We start from the raw sequence: 18,186 nt of genomic DNA, 5'->3' as shown, positions 1-18,186 counted from the left end.
TTACCACCACATATGGGGTATTTATGTAAACTGCAGAATCAGAGTAATATATATTGAAGTTTATTTTGCTATTAACCTTTGCTGTGTTGCAATAAAAAACGTATTAACATAAAAAATCTACAAAATAAGTGAAATTTTAAAATTTCACCTCCCTTTTCCTTTAATTCTTGTGGAACACCTGAAGGGTTAACAAAGTTTATAACATCAGTTTTGAATAATTTTAAGGGTGTAGTTTCTAAAATGGGGTCATTTATGGGTGATTTCCATTACATAAGCCCTCAAAATAACTTTATAACTGAATTGGTGCTTAAAAAATGGTTTGGGAAATTTTGTTGAAAGTTTCAAAATGGCTTCTAAACTTTTAAGCCTTTTAAGCCGTCCTAAAAAAATAAAATTACATTTTAAAAATGATGCCAACATAATGCAAACATATGGGGACTGTTGATTAATAACTATTTTATAAGGAATTACTAATTACTATCTGTTTTAAAAGTAGAAAAAATTTAATTTAGAAAATTGTGATTTTTTCCAAATTTTGGTAAATCTTTGATTATTTTATAAATAAAGGTGAAATATATTGACTCAAATATACCACTCTCATGAAGTACAATGTGTCACTAGAAAACAAGAATGGCTTGGATAAGTAAAAGTATTCCAAAGTTATTACCACATAAAGTGACACGTCAGATTTGCAAAAATCTGCCTGGGATTTACAGTGAAAAGTGGCTCAGTACTGAAGGGGTTAAGAAACCACATATGTATATTTTATACTGCAACATTTCTGTTTTTTGTTATATCTAAATTGTGAATTTTTGTGTGGGTTAGTTGTATTTTTCAACAGCACTATTTTCGTGCACATATAGGGGGTCATTTATTATACTGAAATACACCTATATTAGGCATATTTCAGGTACAGATATCTGAGACTTTGGCCTGCTCACGCCAGGTCTAAAATTGTGGGCGTGGTGTGGGGAGGGGAAGAGCCTGCAGGTCCGCCTGATTTACTATTTTCTACACCTGTTTCAGACGTAGAAAAATGTCTAAATGTAAGACAGCTAGGAGGCTGTCTTACATTTAGAACAGGCAGAGGATTCGCCGAAGTTATGAAGAGGACGGCGCCTCTACATAACTTTGCCGACCCACCGCGAGCTATAGGGCTTTATTAAGACCAGCATCCAAAATGCTGGTCTTAATAAATGTTCCAATAGGTTATTAATTCAATTTTAATTAGCTCTGGCTCCATTTTTAGGGTATCTTTTTTAGTGTCTACCACATGGTCGACATGAAATACAGCAATACCAAACATGTATAGGTTTTTTTAAAAATATATTTTAGTACTTTTACAAAATAAATGTTTAATTGAAAAAAATAATTTTCCAAGAGCCAGGCACTTAAGGCCATGGCTTCAAAATGCATCCGCCCCACGCCTGTAGTTGAGTGTGATAGCTGTCAAATATTTATTTTCATGACACCTTCTATTGGACAGAAGGGGAATATCATTAAAGTGCATGCAAACACTAAGGGTTCGTTCACACGTCCGCAATTGTTTTGCTGTCCGCAAATTGTGGATCCACATAACATGGACACCAGCCATGTCTGTTCCGCATTTTGTGGACTGCACATGGCAGGTACTATGATGGAAATGCCTTTTCATGTCTGTGGCTGCGGACAAGAATAGGACATGTTCTATTATTTTGCGGGGCTGCGGAACGGAAGTGCATTTTTTGCGGCCCCATTGAAAATGAATGGGTCCGCACCCGTGCCGCAAAATTGCAGAACGGATGCTGACCCACTATGCGGACATGTGAATGGACCCTTAACATGTAAAAAAAACATGCACAGCTTCCAATATATGCACTGAGTCAGCCACCGTCAGTTTCCATTGCACTGGTGTTGTAATCAAGAAACTTAGACTTCTACAGACCTGGACCGTATCATCTTTAGCATTCTGTTTGGGATACCATGATGGTTGGGTTTGAGTATGGACGCCTTTCTTCAGTTCTGCATTTGTTGTAGAGTGACACACGTCCCCAACTGCTGATGTAATGATCTGGGGAGCCATTGTATATGACAGTCGGTCACCCCTAGTAGTGATACAAGGGACACTAACAGCCACATGTATTGCCTCTCCTGGCAGGGCTTTAAACTGGCATTTTTCAGCAGGATAATGCTTACTCACATACAGCAAGAAGTTCCGAAGAATTTCTCCACTAGATTACAACACATTCTTGGCCTGCCTGGTCACCAGATTTATCGCCAATCAAGCTTTTTAGCAGATTACTAGTGTGCAGGATCTACAGGCCCAGCTGCAACATATGTAGGCAAATGTTCCACAGGAAACCATAAAGAACCTGCATGCCTCCATGCTCCACTGTATTTCCTCTTGTATCCAGGCTAGAGGAGGCCCAACAGGGTTCTAGAAAATGCTAGTAATTGTACGGTTTTCCTAAAAAAACATCCTTTCATTCTAATATTGTAATCACAAATATCATCATTACATTCACACATAAAAACTATTTGTTTGTATATGGGGAAGTTATGGTAAATAGAGATGGCCTTGCGGTTCACCCGGCGTTCGTTTCACGGCGAACTTTGTTCGTTCGCGGTTCGCCAAATAGGCGAACATATGGCGATGTCCGCCGGCACCATATTCTTTGCATTGTGCAGAACTTTTACCAATGACACATCAGTTAGGTGGCACAGGACAGCCAATTGGGACGTTTCAGCACATGGACACTGTAGCGGAGAGGCAGGGTGAAGTGCAGTATCTCCGCTGGTAGACAGGAACCATCAGAATGAAATGCAGGTAGCGTGTATAAATCCCATCCCTCCAAGAACTAGACGACACATAGCTTGGAGGTGAACTACTTGGCTGCTAACTTGAAGCCCTTTTTATTACATGCTCCCTTGAAGGAGAGGGACACACACATTATCATACATTACCCGATAACATTGTAGTTACAACCCACACATATTCCTCCCCTCTGTCTAGGAGATAATTGAATCAATCACTGTATCTCCCCCATTATCTCCTAAACTGAAAAGCTACTACACAATGGGACAATAGAAACAGACACTCAGCATGGTACAAATGAAACCATTAAGCCCAGAAACAGGGAAATAACATGCAATATGCCCAAGTTCTGTATTTAAAGGGCCAAATCGCCCAGGGCCCATAGTCACAGGGATTGTCACGGATACAGTCCAACAGTTCTCAATGTGGCTGGATTTGCCACAGACACATCACCTACCCTATAATAAACCCGATCTGGCCGCCATTTTACATTCAGTTTTTTGCCAGTGTAGGGAGAGGTTGCTGTGTGGAGCAGGGACAGACTGTTAGAGAGTATAGAGACACCAAACACTAGCTAATAGGGCCACAAAAGTCCTTTTAAGAACTAGTATAGGTGTGCTATCAATAGGTGTGACATACTGAGGGGTGTAATATACTTATAATATACTTTCTAACATAGAAAGTATATTATAATGCATTTGTATTGTGCAGCAGTTGTGTGCGGTTCTGCTGTGATACTGCAGCTATACAAAGGGACAAACGCTATTGGAACAACTAATTGCAACTGGTGTGATATACCAGTTGCCCCCCCCCCCCAAAAAAAAAAAAAATCTGATTGAGGCAGGGGTGAGATATACCTATAATATAATTTCTATATAGTGCATTTGTATTGTGCAGCAGTTGTGTGCGGTTCTGCTGAGATACCGCAGATATACAGAGGGACAAACACCATTGGAACAATTAATTGCAACTAGTGTGATATAACAGTTGCCCCCAAAAAAAATCTGATTGAGGCAGGAGTGCGATATACCTAGAATATAATTTCTATATAGTGTATTGTGCAGCATTTGTGTGCGGTTCTGCTGAGATACCGCAGCTATACAGACAGACAAACGCCACTGGAACAACTAATTGCAACTGGTGTGATATACCAGTTGCCCCTCAAAAAATCTGATAGAGGCAGGGGTGCGATATACCTATAATATAATTTCTATATAGTGCAGCATTTGTGTATGGTTCTGCTGAGATACCACAGCTATACAGAGGGACAAACGCCATTGGAACAACTAATTGCAACTGGTGTAATATAACAGTTGCCCCCCCAAAAATCTGATTGAGGCAGGGGTGTGATATACCTAGAAAATAATTTATATATAGTGCATTTGTATTGTGCAGCATTTGTGTGCGATTCTGCTGAGATACACCCTCCTCATCCTCTGTATCGGCACCCTCCTTACTCTCTGCTGGGTGCACCCCCAAAGACACCACCACCATCACCACCACCATAGCCTCTCCTCTCAGAGGAATTATGTTCCCATCAATTTCCAGACCTTACCGATGCGCAGCAATTCTTGGCATCGGATGAGAAATAGGGACTTACTCTCCCGAATCCTATCTATGCTGAAGTTTATCATTGGTATTCTTTCCTGAATGGTACTACAGTCCACTGGATTTTTCATTCAATCAAACTGGGGAATCCATCACTTTGAAGCCCACCTCACTGAAAGAGGTTCGACCACCAACCTGCACAGCCATTGATGGGTGAGAGCGTTCCTTACTTATTATATATTGGCACCATTCAGTGTATGTTCGTTTAGGCCCATTCTGGGCTGTTTTATTGTCTGACATTGAGGATTCCACCCATGTACTAGCGCATTTTAAACAATATTATTAAATGTTACGTTTTACCCCCTTGGTCCCCTCATGTTTCCTCATGAATAGCCCACAAATATCGGCCACCACCCAGAACAAATAATGGTCCCTGTCTTAGGTTAATACAGCGGCATAAAAGGCCTTTTCTGTCTTGTGAATGCCTAATGTTTGGGACCTCGGAGGAATTCAACACCTGTGATGACCACGTGTTATCGAATTTCAACAATTATCATTAGTTTTTTTTTCAAGAGGGTGAATTTCGTTAGCCATGTTTTTAATCCAATTTCTTTTAAACATACAGTTTATGCCAGGTGAATACCTAATTTTTAAGGACCATACTCTCGTGGCTTAAAATACAATTTTTCTAGACTCCAGCAGGGCACATTTCTGAGAATTTCCCTTTAAGACGCATAAAAACGACCCCTGATTAAAATACATATTTTTGGGGGAATTTTTGCCATTGATCCCCCTCTGGCATGTCAGTGTCCATGTTGTGGGATGATTTGTGCACTTCTTGTAAGTATTTGGTGGCTGAAAATATGACCTAAAGGTTTTCAGGTTCGTCTGCCATTAAAGTAAATGGGGCCCGCCGCGAACTTGCGGTTTGCTAACATTTGAATGTGAATCGTCCCGGCTAATGTTCGTCAATCACTAATGATAAATACCTTTTGGTTGAACAAGTATCTAAAGTACGGGAAGCTTTATCTTAGCAGTGGCAACTCTGGGTCTTCACAGAGTAGACCCAAGGCTGAAACAAAGGCATCCATGGCAGATAATCAAGACAGTAAAGAAGCAAAGAGAAAGCCTGCAATTACTGATAACCTTAACCACTTTCCGTCCGCCCATAGGATATAAACGTCCTATGGGTGGATCTCAATTTCTGAATGGACGTTTTAAAACGTCCGTTCAGAAACTGCAGCTGCACGCTAATCGTGCAGCTGCTGATCGGGTTGCCGGCTGTCAGTGACAGCAGGGCAACCCAGAGAGAAGGCAGGAACAGTGCCCAGGTGTCCCTGCCTTCTAGATCACTGCATACACAGCGCTCACCGAGCGCTGTGTATGCAGAGCAGGAAGCGCTATGCGCTTCCTGTTCCGGCCCGGCGGTCATGTGACTGCCGGGACCGGAGAGTGCAGGAGCTGTGTGAGGTCTATCACAGACCTCAATCAGCCCTGCACTGAGGCTGTACAGCGCTGAATTGCGCTGTACAGCCTCTCTGGGGGGTGTATTTTTCCTGTAACTGGGGCTACTATGTCAGCCCCAGTTACAGGAGAAATCAACAGTGAAAAAAAAAAAGAAAAAGTCAAGTAAATGTCCCCCAGAGGTCTTGTTTGACCTTATGGGGGGCGAAAAGTGTAAAATAAAAAAATAAATAAAGGGTTGAAAAAATAAAATAAAAAAAAGTTTCACATGTAAAAAAAAAAAGTCCCCAAGTAAGGAATAAAAAAAAATGTAAAAAATTGAAAAAATAAAATAAAATAGACATATTTGGTATTGCCGCGTCTGTAAAAACCAGCTCTATAAAAATATCACATGACCTAACCCCTCGGGTGAACACCGTAAAAAATAAATAAATAACTGTGTCAAAACAAGCAATTTTTGTCACCTTACATCACAAAAGGTGCAACACCAAGTGATCAAGAACGCGTATGTCCCACAAAATGGTACCAATAAAACCATCACCTCATCCCGCAAAAAATGACCCCCTACATAAGAAAATCTCTCAAAAAATAAAAAAAACTATAGCTCTTAGAACATGGAGACACTAAAACATCATTTTTTTTGTTTCAAAAATGCTATTATTGTGTTAGAGTGAAACAAATAAAAAAAAGTATACATATTAGGTATTGCCGCATCCGTAAAAAACAGCTCTATAAAAATATCACATGAGCTAACCCCTCAGATGAACACCGTAAAAAAAAAAAAAAAAACTGTGTCAAAACAAGCAATTTTTGTCACCTTACATCACAAAAGGTGCAACACCAAGTGATCAAAAACGCGTATGTCCCACAAAATGATACCAATAAAACAGTCACCTCATCCCACAAAAAATGAGCCCCTACATAAGAAAATCTCTCAAAAAATAAAAAAACTATAGCTCTCAGAACATGGACACATAATTTTTTTGTTTCAAAAATGCTATTATTGCGTAAAACTTTAATAAATGAGAAAAAGTATACATATTAGGTATCGCCACGTCCGTAACAATCTGCTCTATAAAAATGTCACTTGACTGAACCCCTCAGGTGAACGCTTAAAAATAAATAAATAGAAACTGTGCTAAAACAACCAATTTTTTGGTCACCTTGCCCCATAAAGTGGAAAGGGAGGGGGACGACCCTAGGGGCGCCAAAGAGAGGGGAAAGGAGAATCAGGGAAGAGCCAGTGCTCACCCAATATACCCACTATAACACCCCTAAAGAAATAACTCAGCTAAAGCTCCCGAGCACAATATCAGAACAAAAGAGAAAATGGAGCTCAGACAGCCGGATGGTAAATGTAAAAAATACTTTATTAAGACATAAAAGGACATCAAAGTTACATAAAACAATGCAGTAGGGAAGGGAACAGAAAAATTAGCAGGGAGAGAAAAAAAACGGCACCACCCTGGGAGGTGCACTCCGGTCAATATAATGGTACATACTATCAGCGGGAAGAATATATATAATAGAAAAATAAATAAACTGCAGATAAGGAGTATGGATGGAAACGGTGAGTCAAAAGGTAAGGGATGTAAAGCCCACACAAACATGGGCATACACACCCGGTCTGCAGGTGGAAGCCTGACAAGTAAGTAAAAAATCCAGATGGAAAGAAACCGGGGTGTGAAAAACTGAATAAGACTCACCAGAAAACAGACCAGGAGGGGAGCAACCAGGATGGCGCTACCCCTAGTTGGTCCCCTCCTGGTCTGTTTTCTGGTGAGTCTTATTCAGTTTTTCACACCCCGGTTTCTTTCCATCTGGATTTTTTACTTACTTGTCAGGCTTCCACCTGCAGACCGGGTGTGTATGCCCATGTTTGTGTGGGCTTTACATCCCTTACCTTTTGACTACAATGGGGTCATTTATGGGGGTATCCACTATGTAAGCCCCACAAAGTGACTTCAGACCTGAACTGGTCCTTAAAAAGTGGGTTTTGGCAATTTTCTTAAAAATTTGAAGAATTGCTTCTAAACTTCTAAGCCTTCTAACGTCCTAAAAAAATAAAATGACATTTCCAAAATGATGCCAACATAAAGTCGACATATGGGGAATGTTAATTAATAAATATTTTATGAGGTATCACTTTCTGTTTTAAAAGCAGAGAAATAGAAATTTTGAAAATTGCAAATTTTTCAAATTTTTGGGTAAATTTGGGATTTTTTCATAAATAAAGGTGAAATATTTTGACTCAAATTTATGACTATCGTGAAGTACAATGTGTCACGAGAAAACAATCTCTGAATGACTTGGATAAATAAAGGCGTTCCAAAGTTATTCCCTCATAAAGTGAGATATGTCAGTTTTGCAAAATTAGGCCTGGTCAGGAAGGGAGCAAATGGCCCAGATGGGAAGTGGTTAAAGTATAGATAGCAAGTCAAATTCAAGTTCAGTGGTGTGGGTGGTTACTCCATGAGCACATTACAACCAATGCTTCCATAACTGTTCATAACCATTCTTGCTCCATGGTGGGATCTTGTGCCAAATATCCTGTAATAAATATGATACCCAGGGAGGGAACTAATATGGACAGCAAAATTTACCTACAGGATCCATCTTTTCCATTATGGTGGTTTGAGTTGAGGTACTCAAGTAGTCCCACGGCATAGATGCCTTAAGCTAGTCCAGTGTTTGCCTCCCTGGATAATAGCATAGAGCAGTGATGGCTAGCCTCTGGCACTCAAACCGTGGTGAAACTACTACTCCCAGCATTCTCTATTCATTTCTATGGAGTTCTGAGAACAGCCAAGCAAGTGCACATCTTGGGAGTGTAGTTTTACCACATCTGGAGTGCCGAAGGTTAGCCATCACAGGCCTAGAGCAATGTATATGAATGTATGGTTGCCATGGACAACAACATAAAACTCAATGCAAAAATATACCATTAAGGCTAGTAGATTGAGCTGGAAATCAATAAATCCCCTTCAAGGTAATATTACTCATAGGTCAAGGTCAAACCACTGTAATCACATTACTTTAATCAGAATGAATTATAAAGCAGACAAAATCTGCACGAGACAAAACATTGACTTCCTTATTAACTTGACTAGAACTATTGCTCCAACCGTTACTAGAGTATATAATGTAAAAAAGTCAAACTAGAGTATAATTAGTAGGCAGAAAAGAAAAATATTCTAAGAAACCAACAAAAATTGTAACCCAGTTATTATATGAAGTCATACAGTTTATGTAGAAGGGGATTCCCACAGTAATAAAACCATCACAAGCTTAAAATAAACACTTATGGCAAGAAATGGACTGGAACATAAGCCTCTAACGAAAATACCTTTTTTCAGAATCACAATGTATAAGAATGTAATTGTCATGGACAGTAGTGGTGTACATAAAGAAATAAGAACCCCATAGCAAGGATCAAACCAGGCCCCCCACACAGGAAAGAAGGGTTTCCGCCTTAACCCTTTTCTCGTTTGATAAAAGTTGTTCCTTTAGAGGGTAGAGTCCTGACCAAGTTTTCACCTCCAGTAGAAGAGGGGATTAACCCAACTCGGACTGGGCCCCATAGCAGTCGCATGGTCTGCCACTATGGTAGTTACGCCCCTGGTCATGGACCACAAATGATTTCTTCTATTTTCTTCTTTTTTTCTTATGGATTATAAAGAATGGTGGAGAGGGAAGCTATGAAAGTGCATTGAAATGTAACCTCTAACATCAACTGTTGTAGTGTGGAAACAGAAAAATGAAAACAGCTGTTTCACTTGCCCACATCAGGGTTTGACATTAGTCACATCCTGTTTTGCAAAACACTTTAGACGTGTCTTTAACGGCACGTACAAATACTGTATATGTGGTGAATCTCACCTTTGTTGTCCTGCTGAAGTATATGTTAAGCAAGACAAATTGTGATTAATATTATTTCTGTATTGAATCCCTGATTGGTATTCACTGATATTGCTCAATAAAGAAAATACACACAAAAGCATGACAACTGTAACAATAACTATCAAACAATACTGACAAGCATTTATAGCTGGCCATAGCCTTAAAATGGTTTTCTGGTCTCTGGTCTGATATTGATGAGCTATCCACAGGATAGGTCATTAATATCTGATAGGTGAGGGTCTGAGACCCCCACCGATTAGCTTGTTCCCTGCAGCCTCCGACACTGGAACTAACACTTTGAACAGTCAGAAGCATAGCTCCGTTTATAAGGTATAATCTATACCCAATTACTGCATTCAAGTGAATAAGAGTTGAGCTTCAGTAACCTGAAATGACCACCACACTTTGAACAGAGCTGTGCTTCCAACTCTATTCAAAGGGCTAGTTATGTCACCAGAGGATATTGGATATTATTAGAGATGAGCAAATTTCTTCAAAATTTGATTTAGCTACTTCGCCAAATTTTACATTAAAATTTGCTTTGTGACAAATTACTTTGTCACGAAGCGCATTTTTTTGTAAGTAGCGGGTGCAATGACAGGCAGCTTCGATAGCGCCACTGCCCATCATTGTACCTCATTGTACTATACATGATCGTGACATCTGAATGTAAAAACTGTGTAAAATTAACAGAATTATTATTATTTTTTTTAAATCATACTTACCACCTCCATTTGCTTGTGACGGGCTGGCCTCCACCATCTTGCTTGAAGATCTGGCACAAAGTCTTGCACGGCCTGAGATGACGTCGTCATACGTCACCCCGCACAGGATTTCATCCTAGATCTTCAATTAAGATGGTGGTGGCCGGCCTGTCGCGAGCAAATACAGGAGGTAGGTATGATTTTTTTTAGTTTTTTTATGCTATTTCAGGTTAAATCGATTTGCTACCATGAAACACGAGAAAATTTGGCTTCACGGCTAATCGAATTAATCTTGAAATTTGGATCGAATTCCACTTCAATGGATTCGCTCAACTCTAGATATTATACTGATTTTATTGACCTATCATGAGGATAGGTTATCAATAAAAGGAACCTTCAAAACCCATTAACATTTTTTTTCTATGATATGACAATAAGCCTATGTAAGAAGACGTTATGGCTTCTGTGGTACTGAAGAGTTAGGATATAATTAAACCATTTTATCAAATCATTACGGCGAACTTCCTTTAGATTCGGATATATACAACAGACTTGGCAGTGCCTGTTATGAAGAAATTCATACCTTTTTGTGTTATGTGATTGTCTACTAAAGTATACACCAGTATGCGCCTACATTATCTATGTGATATACTAGCTCATTGTATTGACCCACATTTATATGAGCCATATGTGATGTGGTGATAAATGCTTTATTCTGCTGTTAGATGTCAGCATTGCAATTGGGAAATATGTTCTCTTTTGTGGATGGAATGCCCTGCATATTGAGCCCTGGCAAAGATGTATATACAGAGTGATGACATCACAGGTAGCCTTTGATTGGGTGTGCAGCGAGCCCCTGTGGGAGCCGGTGTGGAGGATGGGAGTGGTAGTGGCCTTGATGTAGTGTAGTTGTGTCACGGTGTCCTACCTCAGGCCATAGCTGCCTGGGGTCCATTGCAGTGAAAGTTATAGTACTGAAGAATAAGGCAAGATTTAAACACGACAAAGTCCTTTTTGCTAAGTGCAATGTAGAACTTGAAATATACATAGTAGCAGCTTCCTTTGGAGCATCTTCTCTGCCACCAGCTGATGTTTGTCTGGCTTTGTATTTGTTTAGTGATGAGGGTATCTTTGGCCTGTTTTCTCTCACCTTGTAGCAGTGTCTATAAAACTGTATTTCGCTGATCACTCTGCTGTCTCCTGCAACGATGGTTGCATTCTGATGGTCTCTCTTGAGTGTGGGTCTCACAGGAGAACTGGGTTCGGTTCCTCAATATCCCTCTGGAGTGTTGGTCTCAGAGGTGAATAGCATACAGTTCCTAGGAATAGGAGCCATTCCATGTGCTACCTCACTCCTTGCTGTCTAAACTGGAACTTCCCCTCCTGGCAGGAAGCAGGACTAGCCCACTCCTACCAAGAGGGGAGGAATGGAATGGTAAGTTCCACCCCTGTTACCACACATTGCCAACCAGTTCTCTTGCTGGAATAAAGGCATACACATGAAAATACATGACAATAACAATGCATAATTAACATTTGCAGGTGTGATGACCCAATCAGTATAATGTTAGGCAAGATGTCGGTGAGTACAGGATAAAAGTTAGCGGTATACCTCACACAGCAATGTAGGAAGTCAGTGGTCAACTAAAGGGTTACGCCTAAGCGTGAAGTGTCAGGCAGTAGCCCATGCTAAGTAGCACACAAGCAATATTGATAGTGTGCGGGAAGACGCTGTGGCTGGAGGATAGAACAAGCTGAACGCTGTCTGGTAGTTTTCTAGCATTAGAGGGAGAGGGGTGCTCACCAATTAACGGAGGACACAGATGCAGCAACAGCAGCAGAAGGGTAACCAGATCAGGGGTAACAGACTTGTATTTCCTAGGCCATGCACCCTGGAGCATCAGTAAACCCACAGAAAAGCCAGATCAGGAGTAAATAACAGTCAACTATCTGCAAGTAGTTAGGTATGTATAGAGTGTGGCATATGAGCAAAGGTGACTGGAGTGAGCTGTGAGGAAGACAGATACCACAACCTGTTGAGATGACTGGGCAAACTGTGGGGAGTGCCCCACACAGTGTGCCCCAGGAGAGTCAAGTACAATAACTGCAGACAGCCTGTCACCTCATAAAAAGACTGTGTATTTACCAAGCTTGTTGCCAATAAGACTGTACCATCTATGAACCACCTTTGTAACCATTAAAGGGACTCAAACTCAATGTTTATAGAAAACCTTTTAAGTTTTAGTAGTACTATGATATTGTAAATTAAATACAAAAAACTGTCCTTCTCTGGCAGTCAACAAAAATCTTAAGACCTACTGTCAATTGACTGCTGCAGTGAAGGACGGTATTTGTCTGTTGATCCTTATGATAATAGATAGTGGATGTATAACTAAGATGACAATATGACAGCTCAATTTTTCTCTTGCTAGGCCTACAGAAAGATGCCTACACAAGAGCATTGTAATAATCGGTGTAATGGATGATGCTCTGAGCCCCCACAGGGATGGTAGTTGTGATAGAATGACTGAAAACGTTAAGCAGGGCTGTTTCCATGCTAAAAGTCCCAAAAAGAGAAAGTTGAAGACAAAGGACAGGAAGAAGAATACACAGAGTGATTTAATAACATTATATCAAAAAAGTCATTAATGGCAATATTTGATACATTTTTGATGCAATTGTCCCTTTAATCATGTTGCCTGACATGAGAGAGTAACCACACAGCCTTGTAATAAAATGTAATACAATCAAGCTCATTTCTGGAGAATTGGATCACATCACGTATTAGGACGCTCTATTTAGGAAGCACCTGTTTTGATGTTTCAGCTCGACAACAGGGTGTGTCATAGTGGAAAGAGGGTACGGCTTTAGATGCTACCACAGGAGCAAAAATTGCAACAACATTTTTGTCAAAGAATATTGGACAACCAGTAGTTGGTATAAATGTAGACAAAAGTGTTTGGTAAGGCACCAAATGTATCATCCAGTATGAAACACTGTGATAATTATGGCACATCTTTAGACTACCTGGCTAAGCTAACACTGTTACATTGTCTCTCAACATTTTAACCCCTTCCCACCAAAGCCAATTAGGACCAAATACCAGAGTGCCATTTTTTAAAATTTGGCATCTGTCACTTTATATGGTAAAAACTTTGGAATGCCATTATGTATTCAAGTTTTCCTAATTTTTTATTTTTTTTATGAAACATTGGGTATGGATGTGTGAACATTGTACTTTAGTTATAGTTATAAAAATAGCAATTTTTGGGGGGAGAGTTCTGCTTTGTGCCCAAAAATGCATCTTTTCTACCTTAGGATAGACAAAGGGTAATATAAATGAATCAAAATTAACAATGAATGAACCAGGCAAACGAATATTTTGAAGTTCATTTTAGACGAATCAACTAAAATGGTGTATAGCGCCATTTAGTGCATATGTCGACGGAAAAAACACACTAGGGTGGAAGAAGAAGGATTCTCACATGACCCTAAGAGGAAGTGTGGGTGGGAGGCACTTGCCTTGATTGGCTTAAAGATAGCCTGGATGAGCCAATCAGTGCTGTTGCAGGTAGGGAGGTGCCCTAGCAGAAAGGGCAGAACCCCATTCTGTGCTGGGCTGTGAATAAGGGTGGTTGGGTCTTACAGTGTCTGCCAGTAAAATGATCTTAGGGAGTCAGGGAGAGTCAGAAATCAACCAGAGACAGTCAGAAATCAATAAAGTTTATTGCTAGGGAGAGTAAAGGGAAAAGCTAGAATTACAAAGAAAAAGAATGCTGTGTCCAGAATAGGGAGGCAGGGAAGCTGACAGCAAGGAAGGAAGGAGTGAGGAGTTGTGGCTGGCTGTGCCTCCATGCAGAACGGTAGCTGCTGCAGTGCAGATTTCAAAAACATCTACCTGCAAGCAAATCCTTTCATTTTCCCACTCATTTTCACATAAATCCTTTTTTTTGTGGGGTTCAATTAATCTAAGCATAATATATACGTGATTACTGCACCAATACCCAAGGTGTGTCAGCAATCTACCAGTGTGTGTATTAAGGTGAATTTGCTGCCACCGCCTCCATCAGGCCACGTCCGCCATCATGCCACTGCTGTGACCTGCCGACCTTCATCTTCCGTAAAGCTTCAGCTGCCTCCATCATGCTGCTGTCTGCCTGCCGACATGTACCATATGGCTGCTGCAGCAGCTGCCGCTGCCTCAGCTGCTGCTGCTCTTCACTGTTAATCCCCTACTGCCACCACCATTAACACAAAGCATCTGCCACCACTATCACTACTACTGCTACTATTGCCATTACTACCTATTGACAACCTTGTATGTTCCATGCTATACTGCTCCATCTGCTGCCACTATTGCAGCTGCATGCCACTATATCCGCACCATACCCTTTCCACACCCAGCTGCTGCTGCTCACAATTAGAAGGTAGAATTAGTTTAAGCTTTTCACAACTAGCCAATTTTTCATCTGACAATCAACACTTGTGCCTGTTGTACGGGTAGGTATTCCGACCCTGTCAAAGCATAATTTTTGGACGCTCAGTCCCCCAAGCCACATTTTAAGTTATTTATTTTTATCTCATAACAATGTGTGTGTTTAAACGTTACTTGTCCCCGATAAAGGACAATATGTGGAAGCTTTGGAATATAAAAAAGCATAAAACGTGCCAGTGTGGTGTGTTTTTCATTATTGCTATCATTACATTCCAGAGCTTGCAGAGCGGGAGGGGAAAAAATGTATAAGAAATTAACAAAAAGAGATAACAAGTTTTCCTGAAACTTTCATAGTAAGCTAGAGGGGGTTATATACCATCTTTTAGGGCAATTGGAACAACTTTGATTTGAGTCTGAACCAAACTTTTTTTTAAATTCAGTGAAACAGACCCGAAACGAATCTTGACTGGTTTGTTCATCTGTAATCTAAATATACCACAATCCTGTACAAAAACCTGCTGCAGACTGCAAGGGAACTATATGACTGTAAAAAGCTTATTATGGTCTACAAACATAAGGTCAAAGCTACCCAGGAATGACTTACAATTACTCAAAACAGTGTTAATGTCCTGGAAGGGAGTTCAGGTCTCAATGGTAAGTATTCCAAAAAATCTACCTATTTTTCAATTTTTTTTTTAGATTTTATTAATTACTCATCAGCCAACAATATGCAAACTGTGACTGCTCCAATATTTAATTGTTTTATTTTTTATTTTTTGATAATTAATAGTCAAGAACTTGTCTATATGAAAGGTAAATAGCTGTGTGCAGGTTATGTAAGGTTTTTTATTGTACTTTGAGAAGAAATCTGGACCACCACTAGAAGCCATTAATAGTTGCAGAAAGGATATTATATCCCAGGAAAGGGCTTTGTGTACTTGTAATGTGGCTCTTTATTTCAGCTCTCTCTAACATGCCGAAATGCTCTGTGAATAGAAAGGATTGTTTCTTTGCTTCTGGTACTTTCTAAAACATTCTCAAGTGTAAGAGTCATTTTCATCTCACAAAGAAGAGGTAATTTCGCATTTCTATAAGCATGAAAATGAAATGTCCAAAGAGAGTTCATCTTAAATACATAAATGGAATAGATGAAATGTACTTATTTTTGGAGGTGAAGTCATTATTCTTGGAGTTCGGAATTGCTAACTAGACTGTTAGGGTTTTTAGTTACTTTGTTTCCTTGGCCTTTAGCTAAATGTGTATCTTTTGTAAGGGCTTCAATTGATGTCCTGTATACTTCATAGTGCACGAGGAATACAATAATTGCCAAAAATAGACTTCTACTTGAAAGTAATTTCAAGATGAATTACTTCTTTATCTCTTCAGAGCATTTTTTTTTAAATCTTCTGTTATATTGCTGATTATTACATGTTGCCCTAGTTTCTCTCGTTTTAGAACTCTTTTCTTTTCAAGGTATTTCTGATGTAATTATACATAGCGACATTATTATGGCGAGAAGTTCCCCGAGGGAAATTGAAGAGTTTGGTGGGCCATCACCTCAATCCATAGCTCAGTTGACTGTAGGAAGGTGCTAATTGAATTTGTAGAAGGTGACTAAGCTGGTGACAGCTTTCCATTTAGTGGAATATTTAATCATATGTTTTCTGATTTTGCATGATACAATTTTATCATCCTGTTAATATAAGACTCAAGTAGACCTTGAGCAGGTTCAAAGGCAGGCAACTAAAGTAAATTAGAATCAGGAGATCAGGGGCGTTGCTAGGGTCTCAAAAGATCCGGGGCACAAGCCCCAATAAATATGCCCCCCCCGCACTATGCTGTACTTGCTATACAGCGGCACTTACCTGTCACATCCAGGGCCTCCAGGTGACGTCTCCTCTCTGTCATCATCTTCTCGGTCTGGACAACTTCTCTCAGCCGCCTCGTCTCTGCAGAGTGTGACACACAGACATCTTAGCTTCCTCACTTTCTATCATTATCCCCCAACTGGAGTCCCCACAGTGTTATCCTGCTGCTTGCTATGCCAAAACCTCAACCCCCCCCCCCCTCATACCCCCAAATACTATCCTAAAGAAACATTACTGCCCCCCATAGTAATAGTGCTCCTCATAGTCCCACCAATAGTAATTCCCTTCTAGAATGCCCTTATTAGTAACACTGCCCCAACCGTGATAATGCTCCTCAACAATGCCCTCCCATATTAATAATACCCTCACAGAGTCCCTAGTAGAAATAAGGCCCCCTATTGTTCCCCCAGTGGCAATAAAGCTCCCTACAGACCCCACAGTAGTAATAAGGCCCCCATAGTGCGCTTAGTAGAAATAAGGCAGATCTACAAGACCCTCCTATAGAGCCCCCAGTAGTAATAAGAACGCCTATAATGTCCCCTGGATTTGCAGTGCCCCCTGTAGTTATAATCCTCCCTCCACCATACAGTCCCATGTAAATAACATCACCTCTTCCCCAGCCGCCTCCAACGCACAATCCCATGTAAACATCACCCCCTAAGGCTACTTTCACACTTGCGTTCGTGCAGATCTGTCATGTACTTGTACAGGACGGATCCGCACCGATATAATACAAACAAATGCATCCGTTCAGGACCAATTCGTTTGTATTAGATTTTAATTTCTAAGTCCCAATACGGATCCGTCCTGACTTACATTAAAAGTCAATGGGGGACGGATCCGTTTACAATTGCACCATTTTGTGTCAATGCAAAGGGATCCGTCCCTATTGACTTACATTGTCAGGACGGATGCGTTTGGCTCCGCAAGGCCATGCGGACACAAAAAACGCTGCTTGCAGCATTTTGAGGTCCGCCTCCAAAATGGAACGGGGGACCGCACGGAGCCGAACGAATGCATTCTGAATGGATCTGCAACTCCCAGCATTTCTCTGCCTCTCCCTTCACTTACCTCGCCTGTACAGACATCACCATTAGGCTCCTTCTCCTCTTGACTCCGGTCCAATCCTGAACTGGGAAGAGGCGAAGGACCTTTGGTGACATCACAGGCCATGTGATCAGCAAAACAGGCTGTGATAGGATGACCTGGATGGTGACATCATCCAGGTCATCCTATCACAGCCTGTTTTGCTGATCACATGGCCTGTGATGTCACCAAAGGTCCTTCGCCTGTTCCCAGTATAAGATTCAATTGTATTTGCCGTTCTGTGTACGGCAATACAGTTGCATCTAGCAGGCAGGCAGGACATTCGGGGCATGGGACAAAACATCCGGGGCCCAGGCCCCGAATGTTTTAACCTAGCGACGCCCCTGCAGTAGATTACAGTATCCAGGAAGGTTATCAAAATTAGGG

This window comes from Bufo gargarizans, chromosome 2 (genome assembly GCF_014858855.1).
Source record: "Bufo gargarizans isolate SCDJY-AF-19 chromosome 2, ASM1485885v1, whole genome shotgun sequence".
NCBI lineage: Eukaryota > Metazoa > Chordata > Amphibia > Anura > Bufonidae > Bufo > Bufo gargarizans.
Note: the sequence above shows the minus strand (reverse complement) of the source record.